The following is a 15,122-nucleotide window of genomic DNA, read 5'->3' on the forward strand; positions in this document are numbered from 1 at the left end:
TTTATACCAAAATTATGCTAAATAGATAAACATCTCAGCACAAAAGGGAACAACATAGGAAGAGTCAACAAAGAACTCTATAGATTTTTTTTTTTTAATAACACAGGTGGTTTTGTATTCTCTACAAACAACTGGCCAAAGAGGGAGGGAGTCCAGATGAATACTGCTAGTCAACAGAAGGAAGCCTGCCTGCGATTGAAATTTTGCTGGGGGTGAAATCCGTGAGGGCAGCTCAGGGCTGACTGGGCAGACACATGAACTGCCAGGTGAGGTGTACTCCAGCCCAGTGCCCTACACAGCCAACACCCAGGGGCTGGGCCCATACTCGTGGTCACTCATTCAACTTCACGGAGCTTTGACTGAAGAAGGAACACATAGTCCCTGCCCTCAAAGAATCCTTAGTCTACAAGACACTGAATGGAAAACATTATAATGCAGTATAACATCATAATAGAGTTACAGAGGCAGCACAAGGGAGGAAAGGATGAACTGCATTTGAGAAGGGAGTCAGGACCACTGGTCAGAGAAGATACTCCATGAGTTTCATAATAAAACTGCCATATTAGGATAGAACTTTCACTCACATTAATAGCTCATTTATGCTTAGGATGACCCCATGAGGTACATCATTATCTTCATTTTACAGATGTGGAAAATAGGCTCCCAGAGGATATGAGACTATGATTTGTAAACCTAACACTCACTGAGCATTTATTAGGTGTGATGTGCTGGGCTGAGCAGTCTGTAGGCATTATTTCATTTAATCTCTGCAGCAATAATTCTTAACACTCTTCATTTTACAAATGAGAAAACCAAGATGTACAGAAGTTAAAGTAACTTGTCCAAGTCAGGGTTTGAATTTAGCTAGGATTCAGAACCTGAGCCCTTAACAACAATAGTACATGATGCGGCTTCCCATCCTTGTGCAAGTAAATACTTCAATTTTCAATTATCCAAACTGGCTCAGTGTAGTTGGTGTCAGACACACTTGGGCTAGAATCTGTCATTGGTCATTTACCAGCTCTCTGATCTTAAATCAATTTACTTAACCTTTTCTTACCTTCACTTTCTTCATCTATAGAATAGGAATTGCATATATCTAGCCACCCCAATTATTTTTGCTCACAGCATCTTTACTTATTCTTTTATTTTGCATTTAACCCAGTTTGTAATTAATTGCTGACATCTGCCTCTACCTGTAGAATATAAGCTACAGGAGGGCCACGACTTGCTTATACACATTTGCTTACCATTGTAACTCCAACATGCAGCACAGAGCCTGGCATATGGTGGGTACTCAATAAATACTTGTTCAGTGGGGCGCCTGGGTGGCTCAGTCGTTAGGCATCTGCCTTCGGCTCAGGGTCCTGGGATCGAGCCCCGCATCAGGCTCCCTGCTCAGTGGAAGGCCTGTTTCTCCCTCTCCCAATCCCCCTGCTTTGTATTCCCTCTCTCACTGTGTCTCTCTCTGTCAAATAAATAAATAAAATCTTAAAATAAATAAATAAATAAATACTTGTTCAAGAAATAATTCATCCCAGGGGAGAAAGAGAGCTTTCCCCCACCTTCATTAAATAGTACTTCCCTGGAAGAGTTCTCATAAGAAGTAACAGGGCAATGAGATATTATGAATGACCACTCCTGGGTAATTTAGGACCATCTCCTGCCAAGAGAGGTGAGATGCTGACTGGCAACTCTACCAGAATCACAAGTAGGGCCAGCATCATCGTAGTGTGACCTGTGCAGTAGCACAGGGCTCTGAGCTCAGAAGGGCCCTCCCTGCATGTGGGTTAAAGCTGAAATTGTTACTGTCTTGAAATTCTTAATAATTTCTTTTAGCAAGGACCCCTTCTGTTACTGTCTTGAAATTCTTAATAATTTCTTTTAGCAAGGACCCCTTCATTTTTATTTTGCACAGGGTACTACAAATTATACAACTGGTTCTAATCACACAGAATGAGTGATAAGGGAGGAGAAAGGGGAACACGAGACATTTCTTTCTTTCTTTTTTTTTATTTTTATTTTTTAAGATTTTATTTACTTGAGAGAGAGCGAATGAGAGACAGAGAGCATGAGAGGAAGGAGGGTCAGAAGGAGAAGCAGACGCCCCGCCGAGCAGGGAACCCAATGTGGGGCTCGATCCCGGGACTCCAGGATCATGACCTGAGCCAAAGGCAGTCGTCCAACCAACTGAGCCACCCAGGCGCCCCGCAACATTTCTTTCAAAACAAGGTCAGGGGATGCTGGAAAGTCCACAACTGTGAATACCATGTATGTGTTGAGAAATGCAGCTATGTGCCCAGTTCATCATTAGATAGATCGTGAGCTCCTTGAAGGCAGAGATAAGATCTTCCTTGTTCAGTGCTGTCTGTGGTTTAAAATGGTGCTGGCGTCTTCTTTTAATCAATCTTATTATTTTGAAATGATTGTAGGGCGCCTGGGTGGCTCAGTCGTTAAGCGTCTGCCTTCAGCTTAGGTCATGATCCCAGGGTCCTGGGATCGAGTCCCACATCGGGCTCCCCGCTCAGCGGGAAGCCTGCTTCTCCCTCTCCCACTCCCCCTGCTTGTGTTCCCTCTCTCGCTGTCTCTCTCTCTCTCTCTGTTGAAAAATAAATAAAATCTTTAAAAAAAATTTTTTTTGAAATGATTGTAAATTCCACTTGCAGTTGTAAGAAATAACACAAAGAGATCCTGTGTACCCTTAACTAAGTTTTCTCCAATGCTAACAACTTGCAAAACTATAGTACAATATCACAACCAGGATATTGACATTGATATGGTCCAGATACCCAACATTTCCATCACCACAAGGATCCCTTGTGTTGCCCTTTTATAGCTATACCCTCTTCCTTCCCACCTCCATTTCCTCAACTCCTGGCAAGCACTAATCTGTTCTCCATTTCTATAATTTTGTCATTTCAAGAATATTAAATAAATAGAATCATACAGTATGTAACCTTTGTGGGATTGCTTTTTTTTTCACTCAGCATAATTATCTGGAAATTCAGCCACTTGGGTATACTGATAGTCTGTTCCTTTTTATTACTGAATGGTATAGATATACCACAGTTTAACCATTCACCCATTGGAGGACACCTGCATGTTTTCAGTTTGGGCCTAATATAAATAAAGCTGCTAAGACCTGTTCATGGATTTTATGTGTACAGCAGTCTTCATTTCTCTTGGATAAGTGCCCAGGAATGCAACCACTGGGTTGTATGGTAGTTGCATGTGTACATTTTAAACTGCCAAACTGTTTTCCAGGGTAGCTATACCATTTTGCATTCCCACCTGCTATGTATGGGTGATCCAGTTTCTCTGCATTCTTGCCAGCATTTGGTGTTGTCACAGTTTTTAATTTTAGCCGTTCTGATAGGTGTATTGTAATAACTCATTGTGGTTTGGTTTTTTTTAAGATTTTTTTTTTTTAAGTAATCTCTGTACCCAATGTGGGGCTTGAATTCACAACCCCAAGATCAAGAGTCACATGCTCCACTGACTGAGCCAGCCAGGCACCTTGACTCATTGTGAATTTATTTTTTTAAGATTTTATTTATTTATGTGAGAGAGAGAGAGATTGAGAGAGAGCATGAGAGGAGAGAGGGTCAGAGGGAGAAGCAGACTCCCCACTGAGCAGGGAGCCAGATGTGGGACTCCATCCCGGGACTCTGGGATCATGACCTGAGCCGAAGGCAGTCGCTTAACCAACTGAGCCACCCAGGTGCCCTCATTGTGAATTTAATCTGCATTCATCTAATGCGTTATCTAGATGTTGAATATCTCTTCATGTGCTTATTTGCTGTCTGTACATCCTTTTTGATGAAATATCTCTGTCTTTTGACTATTTTCTAATTGGATTGTTTGTTTCTTAATTGTTGAGTTTTAATAGTTTGCAGATGCTTTTTCCCACTCTGTAGCTTGTCTTTTCATCCTCTTAGCAGAGTCTTTTACAAAGCAAGTTTTTAATTCTGATGAAGTCCAATTTATCAATTCTTTCTTTTATGGATCGTGTTTTGGTGTCAAATCTAAGAACTCTGGCCCTAAATCATGCACATTTTCTCCTATGTTTTATTCTAGAAGTTGTATGTGTGGTGTTGTTTTTTTTTTTTTAGATTGATTGATTGATTCATTCATTCATTTAAGAGCGAGAGAGCATATACAGAGGGAGAGAATCTTCAAGCAGACCCCCCACTGAACTCGGAGCTGGACCCATGAGATCACGACCTGAGCCAAAACCCAGTGTCAGACACTCAACTGACTGAGCCCTGGTGTCCCTAAAAGTTGTATGGTTTTATGTTTTACATTTAAGTTCATGATACATGTTGAGTTAATTTTTGTATAAAGTGTGAGAATAGGTCAAAGGTTTTGTTTGTTTATGAATGTCCATTTGCTCCAACACTATTTATTGAAAATGCTCTTTCCTCTATTGAATTGCTTTTGCACTTTTGTCAAAATTTAGTTGGGCATATTTGGGTGGATCTTTTCCCAGGTTCTCTGTTCAGTCCATTAATCTATATGTCTATTCCTCCACCACTATCATACAGCCTTGATTACTGTAGCTGTATAAGTCTTGAAAGCAGGAAAAGTGATTCCTCTCACTTCACTTTTCCTTTTTTTAAAAAAAGATTTTATTTATTTGACAGAGAGAGACACAGCAAGAGAGGGAACACAAGCAGGGGGAGTGGGAGAGGGAGAAGCAGGCTTCCCGCGGAGCAGGGAGCCTGATGCAAGGCTCTATCCCAGGACCCTGGGATCATGACCTGAGCTGAAGGCAGACGCTTAACGACTGAGCCACCCAGGAGCGCCCCTTCACTTTTCCTTTTCAAAATTGTTTTAGCTATTCTAGTTCTGTTGCCTTTCCATATAAATTTTAGAATAATTTTGTAACTGCAAAAAACTTGCTAGGATTTTTATAGGAATTGTGTTAAACTGTATATCAATTTGATGAAAATTGACATCTTGACAATGTTGAATTTTCTAATCCATGGACATGGTATGTCTCTCCATTTATTTAAAAAACTTAAAAAAAAAACTTTTTAAAACTCTCATCAGTGTTGTGTCATTTTAAGTGTACAAGTCTCTATACAGGTTTTGTTAGATTTATACCTAATTATTTAATTTTTTTGATGATTATAAATAGCATCAAATTTTAAATTTCTATGGCCACATGTTTATAGCTAGTAGATACAAAATAATTACTTTTTGTATGTTTATCTTGTATCCTGTGACCTTGCTGATCTTACAGAGTAGTTCTAAGAGTTTGGTTGTTGTTGTTGTTTTTAAAATTATTTGAGATTTTCTAAATAAACTATATCTCATCTAAAAATGGGATGGTCTTATTTCTTTGTTTCCAATCTGTATGCCTTTTACTTCCTTTTTTTTTTCACCTTATTGAGCTGGCTACAATTTCCAGTATTATACTGAATAAGAGTGATGAGAGATCATCCTTGCCTTGTTCCCAATTTTAAGGGGAAAGCATTCAGTATTTCACCATTAAGTATAATGTTGACTGTAGGCTTTGTGTAGATGCTTTTTATCAAGTTCAGGAAATTCTCCTCTGTTCCTACTTTTCTGAGAGTCTTTAATATGAATAGATGTTGAATTTTGTCAAACGTTTTTCCTGTATCTATTTTTTTTAAAGAATTTATTTATTTATTAGAGAGAGAGAGAGAATGAGAGATAGAGAGCACGAGAGGGAAGAGGGTCAGAGGGAGAAGCAGACTCCCTGCTGAGCAGGGAGCCCGATGCGGGACTCGATCCCGGGACTCCAGGATCATGACCTGAGCTGAAGGCAGTCGCCTAACCAACTGATCCACCCAGGCGCCCTTTCCTGTATCTATTGATATGATTGTGTGATTTTTCTTCTTGAAACTGTTAATATGGCAGAATCCATTGATTGGTCTTTAAATATTGAACCAGCATTGTATCCCTGGAATAAACCCCACTTGGTCATGGTGAATAATTCTTTTTATATACTGCTAGATTCTATTTGCTAATACTTTGTTAAGGATGTTTATGTCTGTATTACTGAGAGATACTGGTCACAGTTTTCTTTTTCTTATATTGTCTTTGTCTGGTTTTCTTATCAGGATAAAACTGGCTTCATAAAATGAATTGAAAAGTGTTCTTCTATTTTCTGGAGAAGACTGTAGAATTGGCTTTTAATTCTTTACCCATTTGGTAGAATTCTCCAGTGAAACTATCTGAGCCTGGATTTCTCTTTTGGAAGCTTTAAAATTATAAATTCATTTGCCTTAATAGTTATAGGGATATTCAAATTATCTATTTCACATTGAATGAGTTGAGGTAATTTGTGTTTTTTGAGGAAGTGGTCTAAGTTGTTGAATTTATGTGTATAGAGTCTGTGGTATTGTCCTATGATCCTTTTATGTGCAAGGTTGGTAGTGATATCACCTGTTTCACTCCTGATATTGGTAATTTGTATCTTCTCCCTTTTATCTTTGTCAGTCTTGCTGGAAGCATGTCAATTTTAATGATCTTTTTAAGAATCCATTTTTTGGGGCACCTGGGTGGCTCAGTCAGTTAAGCATCTGCGTTCAGCTCAGGTCATGATCCCAGGGTCCTGGAATCAAGCCCCATATCTGGCTCCTTGCTCAGCAGGGATTCTGCCTCTCCCTCTGCGCCACCCCCCCCCCCCCCCCGCCGCCCCGCGGCTGATGCTCTCTCTCTCCCAAATAAATAAATAAAATCTTTTTTAAAAATCCATTTTTGTTTCATTTTCTTTTTCTGTTTTCAATTTCTACTCTTATCTTTATTATTTCTTTCATTCTGCTTGCTTTGGGTTTATTTTGCTGTTTTTCTTCCACGTTCTTGAAGTGGGAACTTAAGATCATTCTTTTCCTCTTATCCAATGTGTACATTTAGTGCTAAAAATTTCTCTTCTAGCAGTTTTAGTAGTGTCCCACAGACTTTGACATGTTGTTTTTATTTCATTCATTTCAACCTTATTTTTTATTTCCCTTAAGACTTCATCTTTCACCTATAGATTATTGAGAAATGTGTTGATTAGGGGTGCATGGGTGGCTCAGTTAAGTGGTCACTCTTGGCTTTGGCTCAGGTCATGATCTCAGGGTTGTGAGATCTAGCCCTGCATCAGGCTCCTGTGCTGGGGTTGGGGGGGGTCTGCTTGAAATTCTTTCCCCCCCGCCTTGTCCATCCCCCTCTGCTTCTCCTTCCATTCATGCTCTTTCTCTCTTAAATAATAAATAAATAAATAAATAAATAAAATCTTTTTAAAAATCTGTTGTTTAGTTTCTAGTTGTTTGGAGAATTTCCTGTCATCTTTCTGTTATTGACTTTTAGTTTGATTTCATTGTGGTTGGAGAAAACATTGTAGGATTTCAATTTTTTTTAAATTTTAAAGATCCAGGGGCGCCTGGGTGGCTCAGTTGTTAAGCATCTGCCTTCGGCTCCGGTCATGATCCCAGAGTCCTGGGATTGAGCCCCGCACTGGGCTCCCTGCTTCGCAGGAGACCTGCTTCTCCCTCTCCCACTTCCCCTGCTTGTGTTCCCTCTCTTGCTGTGTCTCTCTCTGTCAAATAGATAAATAAAATCTTTAAAAAAAATTTTTTTAAAGATCCATTTTATGGCCCAGGGTAAGGTATACCTCGGTATATGTTCCATGGCACTTTTTTTTTTTAATTTGAAGTTCTAACTGGCTTTATTAAACAAATGGGCATCATCCCATCTAGAACGTAGAGGGGAGATCCCCTGTTCCATGTCACTTTTAAAAGAATATATATGCTGCTGTTATGGGATGGAATGTTTTTATTTATTTAAAAATAAATTTTTAAGTAGGTCCACACCCAATGTGAGGCTTGAACTCATAATCCTGAGATCAAGAGTCACATGTTCCACCAAGTGAGCCAGCCAGGTGCCCCTGGATGGAATGTTTTTAAAATGAGGGGCGCCTGGCTGGCTCAGTCGGTTAAGCGCTGCCTTCGGCTCAGTCATGATCCCAGGTTCCTGGGATCCAGTCCCACATCGGGCTCCTTGCTCAGTGGAGATCCTACTTCTCCCTCTCCCTCTGCCTGCCTGCTGCTCCCCGGCTTGTGCTCTCTCACTATCTCTTTCTCTGTGTCAAATAAATAAATAAAATCTTTAAAAAATAAAATGATTAGATCCTGTTGGTTGACAATGTTAAATTCTTCTATATTCTTGCTGATTTTCTGTCTAGTAGTTCTATCCATTGTTGCAAGAGAAGTGTTGAAATCTCAAACTCTGATGGTAGATTTGTCTATTTCTATTTTCAGGTCTATTGGCTTTTGCTTCACTTCTTTTGAAGATAATTTCTTGGCGCATATACATTTGGGATTGCTATGTCTTCTTGGAGGATTGACATTTTTAGCATTATATAATATTCTCCTCTCTGGTAATTTTCTTTACTCCAAAGTCTATTTTATCTGATATTAATATAGCCTGCTTTCCTTTGATTAATGTTTGCATATCTTTTTCCATCCTTTTACTTGCACATTGCCTATATCATATTTGAAGTGAGCTTCTCATAGACAGCATATACTAGGCTATGTTTTTAAATCCACTCTGCCAACCTCTGACTCTTAATTGATATTCTTAGACCATTTACTTTTAATGTAGTTATTGCTATGTTTAGGATTAAGTCTGTTTTATTTTTTGTTTTCTGTTTGTTTTCTTTGTTTTTCATTGCTCTTTTTTGTTTTCCTGCCTTCCTGTGGGTTACTTAAATAAACATTTTTTTAGGATTCCATTTTTATGTACTTATAATGTTGAGTGTATCTCTTTGTGTATTTTTAAGTGGTCATTCTAGGTATTACATCACATATACATAACTTAGGACAACCCACTGATGTCATCATTTTACCAATCTGAAATGAAATATAAATACCTTACCTCCCTCTATGTCCCTCTACCCTTCCCATTTTATAGTTTTCTTAAATATTTCCTCCACATATATTTAGAACCACACAAGACTCTATTTTTTTTTCTTCAAAGATTTTATTTATTTATTTGAGAGAGAGAGAATGAGAGATAGAGAGCACGAGAGGGAAGAGGGTCAGAGGGAGAAGCAGACTCCCCGCTGAGCAGGGAGCCCGATGCGGGACTCGATCCTGGGACTCCAGGATCATGACCTGAGCCGAAGGCAGTCGCTTAACCAACTGAGCCACCCAGGCGCCCCAAGACTCTATTTTTTAAAACATTTTTTTAAGTTTTTTAAATCCAGTTGATTTTTTAAAATTTTTTTATTCTTTTAAAGATTTTATTTATTTATTTGTCAGAGAGAGAGAGAGAGCACAAGCAGGGGGAGCGGCAGGCAGAGGGAGAGGGAGAAGAAGGCTCCCTGCTGAGCAAGGAGCCCCACGTGGGACTCGATCCTAGGACAAAGGGATCATGACCTAAGCAAGAGGCAGCCACTTAACCGACTGAGCCACCCAGGTGTCCCTAAATCCAGTTGATTTTTTAAAAAGTCAACTCCATACCTAACATGGGGCTTAAACTCACAACCCTGAGATCAAGAGTCACATGCTCTACCAACCGAGCCAGCCAGGCACCCCACAGGATTACATTTTTTACTCAAACTGTCAAGCATGATTTAGAAAACCCAAGAGAAGAAAAGACTATTGTATTTACCCCGTTTTGCTTACTGTGTTCCTTCTTCCTGATGTTCCAAGGTTCCTTGTTTTGTTTCCTTTCTGTTTAGAGAAATTCCTTTATCCATGTTTTTGAGTAGGTCTGAAGTGACAAATTTTCTTAGTTTTCCTTCATCTTAGAATGTCTTGATTGTCCCTTCACTGCTAAAGGATATCTTCATTGGGTATAGGATTCTGGGTTGACTGTTTTTTCTATAATTAAAACTATATTGCTACTTCTTTCTGACTTCCATGATTTCTGATGAGGAATCTGCTGTTATTCAAATTATTTTTCCTCAATAGATAAGTTGGGATTTTCTCTGGCTGGTTTCAAGATTTTCTGTCTTTAGTTTTCAGAAGTCAAATTGTGGTATTTCTTCACATGGATTTCTTTGTGTTTATCCTGTGTGGGGTTTACTCAATTTCTTCAATCTATAGGCCAATGTTTCTTGCCAAATAGGAGAAGTATTCATCCATTATTTCACTAATTACCTTTTAAGCCTGGACTTCTTTGTCTTTTTTTTTCTTGAACTTTGAGGACACAAATGTTAAATCTTTCTGATAGTCTCACAAGTCTCTGAGGCTCTGGAGTTTTTTGTTTTGTTTTGGTTTGTTTTTTGAGGTTTTTTTGTTGTGGTGGTTTTGTTTTATTTTGTTTGGATTTTCAGACTATTTTCTCTCTCTTGTTTAGATTAGGTAATTTCTATTGTTCTATCTTCCAGTTCATTGTTTTCCCCCCATCACTTCCATTCTGTTGTTGAGCACATCCACTGACACATTTATTTCAGTTATTACATTTTTCTGTTCTAAACTTTCTATTTGGGTATTCTTTTATTTTTATTATTTTGTTGTTGTTAAGTCTATTTTCTCACTTGTTTCAAGCTTGTGTGCAACTGCTTGCTGAAAAATGTTTATCATTGCTGGCTTTAAGTCTTTGTCAGATAATTCTAACAACCCTGTCATCTTGGTGTTGGCATCTATTTGATACTCTTTTCATTCACTTTCGAGATCTCGCAGTTCTTGGTAAGTCAAGTGATTTTTTCAACTGAAACTGGACATCTTTATATTATGTTATGAGACTCTGGATTTTATTTAAACCTTCTATTTTAATTGACTTTTTTTTTTTTACATCATTGCAGCACGGGAGTGTGGAGGTAGAAGTCCAGGTTCCTCACTTAGTTTCATTAACACTGAGGGGTGGAGGGTAGGTGTTCCAACTCCCTACATGGTCTCCACTGACACTGTAGTGGGGACATCCTCATTATTGCTGAGTGATGGTGAAAGTCCTCACTCTCCACTAGCCGCCTCCAACACCACCCCAGCAGGGAGAGGAAGGGTTGCCTCATTACTGCTGGGTTGGAGTGGATGTCCAGACCTTGTCATGGTCCCCTCTTACACAGCAGGGTTAGGGGAACTCATCAGCCAGAAGGGATGAGAGTTCTAATTCCTTAATTGGCCTGCCCCACGCTAGCATGGGTGTCGAGACACCTGGTTAAAGACTCGCAAGCTGTGCAGATGAGGCTCCTCATTCAGCTTTGCTGGCATGGATGCAAGTGGGGCCACATTTTTTGTGTGTTATTTGGAGTAGAGCAGATATTATCTAAAGTTTTCTGTTTGCTAAAGTAAGCAGCCTTTTTTGTTGTTGTTGTTCTTTCTTTTCTATTTATTTCTTCCTTTTCTGTCTGTACTCAATGGCATTTCTGGCTACCAGCTTCCTCAGCTCCAAGTCTGGGGCATAGGAATTAAAAAGAAAACCCACGGAACTCACAACCATGTCATTCCTCAAGTCCCGAGGTCCCTAACTGGTCTGCCTCTTCTGTCTCTCAGAGTCTTATTATTTTTTAAAAACATATCCTGTTCAGGGGCTCCTGGGTGGCTCACATGGTTAAGCGTCTGCCTTTGGCTCAGGTCATGATCCCGGGGTCCTGGGATCGAGTCCCGCATCGGGTTCCTTGCTCAGCAGGGAGTCTGCTTCTCCCTCTCCCTCTGCCTCTCCCCCTGCTTGTTCTCTCTGTCTCACTTGCAAATGAATAAATAAAATCTTTAAAAAATATATATATACACACACTGTTCAGGGATTTCAGTGGTAAGAGAGAAGAATAGGGAAAAGTATGTCTACTCCATCTTCCCAGAAGTGGAAGCCCTGCCTAACACTTTTCCTTTTTTAATTTAAAGTCAGTAAATTTTTATTTAAGGAATTTTACATGATTCCTTCCACTGCTAATCACCACAGTTCCTCTAAAGTCAGAATCGTAATCTTCAAAATAGCCCTTTTAAAAAGAACTTCTGTTCAATCCACAGTTGTCATTGTCAGTTCAGGGTTCTTTTTTTTTTTTTTAAAGATTTTATTTATTTATTTGAGAGAGAGAGAGAATGAGAGATAGCACGAGAGGGAAGAGGGTCAGAGAGAGAAGCAGACTCCCTGCTGAGCAGGGAGCCCGATGCGGGACTCGATCCCAGGACTCCAGGATCATGACCTGAGCCGAAGGCAGTCGCTTAACCAACTGAGCCACCCAGGCACCCTCAGGGTTCTTTTAGTTGGGCTCCTTTGATCTCCACTTGGATATGGACATACTTCAAAAATTCCCCACCTGTAATCTTTGGGATCCAATTTCTTTACTTTAGGGCCACGTTCTAGCACTTTTTAAAAGTGCACATCTGACCATTATGTCACTGGTTAAAATCCTTCAATGGCTTCCCATCCCTAAGGATAAGGACCAAAACCCTTTGCATGTGTCCATTGAACAATTCTGCATGACCTGGCCCCCTACCAGTGGTAAATATTTAATAATCAAGTTGGGGAGTGGAAAACCCTGATATGCAGTTTTTGTCAATTCCCATGGTGTAAATACTACTATTACGGCCAATTTCAAGTTACCAACATGACTGCTAAATACAGAAATGAAAAGAAATGCAAACAAGTGACTCTTGCACAATCATTGCACTCATTTATATTATTCTCTCTTTATACTCCAGTCATTCCAGACATCTTTATGGATGCATTGTGCATTTTCCAGCTTTGAGTCCCTTCTGCACACTGTTCCCTCTACCTGGAATGCCACCTTCTTCCATATCACTCAGTGTGTGTGTGATAGAGCCAGCTTACAAGAGCTTACAAGAGCAATTTTCAGGAATTTTGCAATCTGGCTGTTCACACTACAAATCAGGGCTTTCTTGTCTTGTTTTTTTAGAACTGGTTTTTAAACATTTACCAGCATCCCTCTGCATCTGCTGCTTTTTGTCTGGCTCATCCTTCAATTTCAAACCATTTCTTCTAAGAAGACTTCCCCACTACCAGCACCCCCCTCCCCAACAGACCTGCTTTCTGTTTCAAAGTACCCCAAACTTCCCCTTTCCTAAAATTCATTGGAATTATCAATAACTGACTTGCCTCTCTGCTAGTATACCATAAGAGCAATGATGAAAGGGGCCTTTTGTAAATACCTGAAATATCAGATGACTTTTTATCTAGATTAGCATGGTGTAGTTGACACACAGCAGGTTCTGTAGATAGTTTAGAAATTGTTGAATGAATAGATGGATGAAAGGAATGGAACTAAATTAAAATTATAACCTGTTGCATCGTAAATAGTGAAAGTATGAAGAAAGACAGGAATCTGTATGAAATCTACGAAAAGTTTTCTTAGGTTTATGCAGTAGAGTCTAGTGTACAGAATGTCATGGCCAATCACCACAGCAAGGCAAATCTCCAAAGGAGAGATCAGTACATGAGGTTTTCATAGCTTAATGCAACGGCCCCTAAGATCATACATCTCCCTACTGTAGCTCTATATAAAGCAAACAACCTGCAAATTGTTGCCGCTTCCTCTCTTATACCCCTACAATCCCTTCTTCACAAAGCTTAAAAACTTTTAAGATTTTGTCAGTTAGTCCCTTCCCCTAATTTAAACCCTCTAGTACCTTCCCATAACATCTGCAAATCCCTACCTGCTCTGATCTGGCCTCTGCCTGTCTGTCTGGTATGTCTTACCACACTCTCCTTGCTCAATAAGCTTCAAATTTATTCAACACGTACTGAGCCCTGCAATGTACCAGGCACTGCATTGTTACCAATAAACAAAACAACAAAAACTCCCCTCTTGGTGAGGACACACACACACACACAAAAACAATAAATCTAATAAGTAAATGAAAAACATGTAAGAAGATATGCATACCATTTTTTAAAAATGAAAAATATACATTAAATGCATGGGTAACAGATCATGCAGGATCTTTTAGGCCCCTGTAAAGGACTTCAGCTGCAATGTCACTCCTCATAGCGGCCTTGACTAATCCCCTAATTCTCCCCTCAATTTCATGACCTCGTTTTGTCTTTTTTTGGGGCGGGTTTTATTTGAGAGAGACAGAGATAATGAGAGACAGCATGAGTGGGAAGGAGAGAAGCAGGCTCTCCGCCCAGCAGGTGACCCAACACAGGACTCTATCCCAGGACCCCAGGATCATGACCTGAGCCCAAGGCAGACACTTACTCAACTGGGCCACCCAGGTGCCCCTCGTTTTGTCTTCTTAATAGCATTTATTGACACCTGAGGGTGGTTTTTTTTTTTGCCCAATGTATTTGCTTGTGTATTATTTCCCTACAAGGAATCTGACTCCTTCATCACCATGTCTCTCCTATTTATAACAGGACCTTGTACATAATGAATTTCTTTAATGAAGGATAAATATGCCCTTAATACCTTAATTTACTATGGGTTTTTAATATCCTGTAAGGGCATTTGGGAACACAATAAATTAGATGATAGAAATCTCAACATGGAATTATTACTCTAACAAAATTTGGGCTAAGAAAAACTGTGTAGGGTTCCTATAATGTTTTAAGGTCTCACACAATTTTTCTTTCCAAGTCTGGTTAAAGCTATGGTGGTGTTTTCACGGATTTGTTGTTCCTGTTTATAACCAAGATAAGGAAACAAATCGCAGTTCTTCCGGTTTGGCAATGGAGTCAATACGCTCCAATTTTAAGAGAAAATACGAGATTTCAAATAAGCCAATACAAGATTCAAGAGTGATCTAGTCGAGTCATACCTCTGAAAGATTAGAGATTCACAAGGGGGGCCAGATCTAGAAATGGGAGGGCGACAAAGAACAGGTGCTTTGGCTAAGGAACGACCAGTAAGAATCAATGGCCAAATGCCTCACACAAATTTAAGACGTACAGCGACTGCAGATGTGACTACAGAGCAAGGAGCGAAAAGAGGACGGAAATTAGGGAGAAAGGACCCCATTGTCAGATGACCAACTGAGGAATAGGAAATGTGTGCTCAAGTATGTGAAGTTGAAGCCATGTACCTTAACCAAAGGGCATTCTAGCACGGATTGGTATTTCGGGCGGGCTGGAGATGGCATCTCCCCGGCTCCTAATTCTCCTCCGCCTATTTCAGGTGGGCAGGACTGGAGAATGCCTACACAGTTGGGCCCCGGAGAGGACATTCGGGGAGCTCCCGTCTCCCCGTCGAATCCTGAGCATTT

The sequence above is a fragment of the Eumetopias jubatus genome, unplaced genomic scaffold (genome assembly GCF_037043125.1).
Source record: "Eumetopias jubatus isolate StellerSeaLion01/CBP00866 unplaced genomic scaffold, mEumJub1_p1.0 scaffold_8, whole genome shotgun sequence".
Taxonomy (NCBI): Eukaryota; Metazoa; Chordata; class Mammalia; order Carnivora; family Otariidae; genus Eumetopias; species Eumetopias jubatus.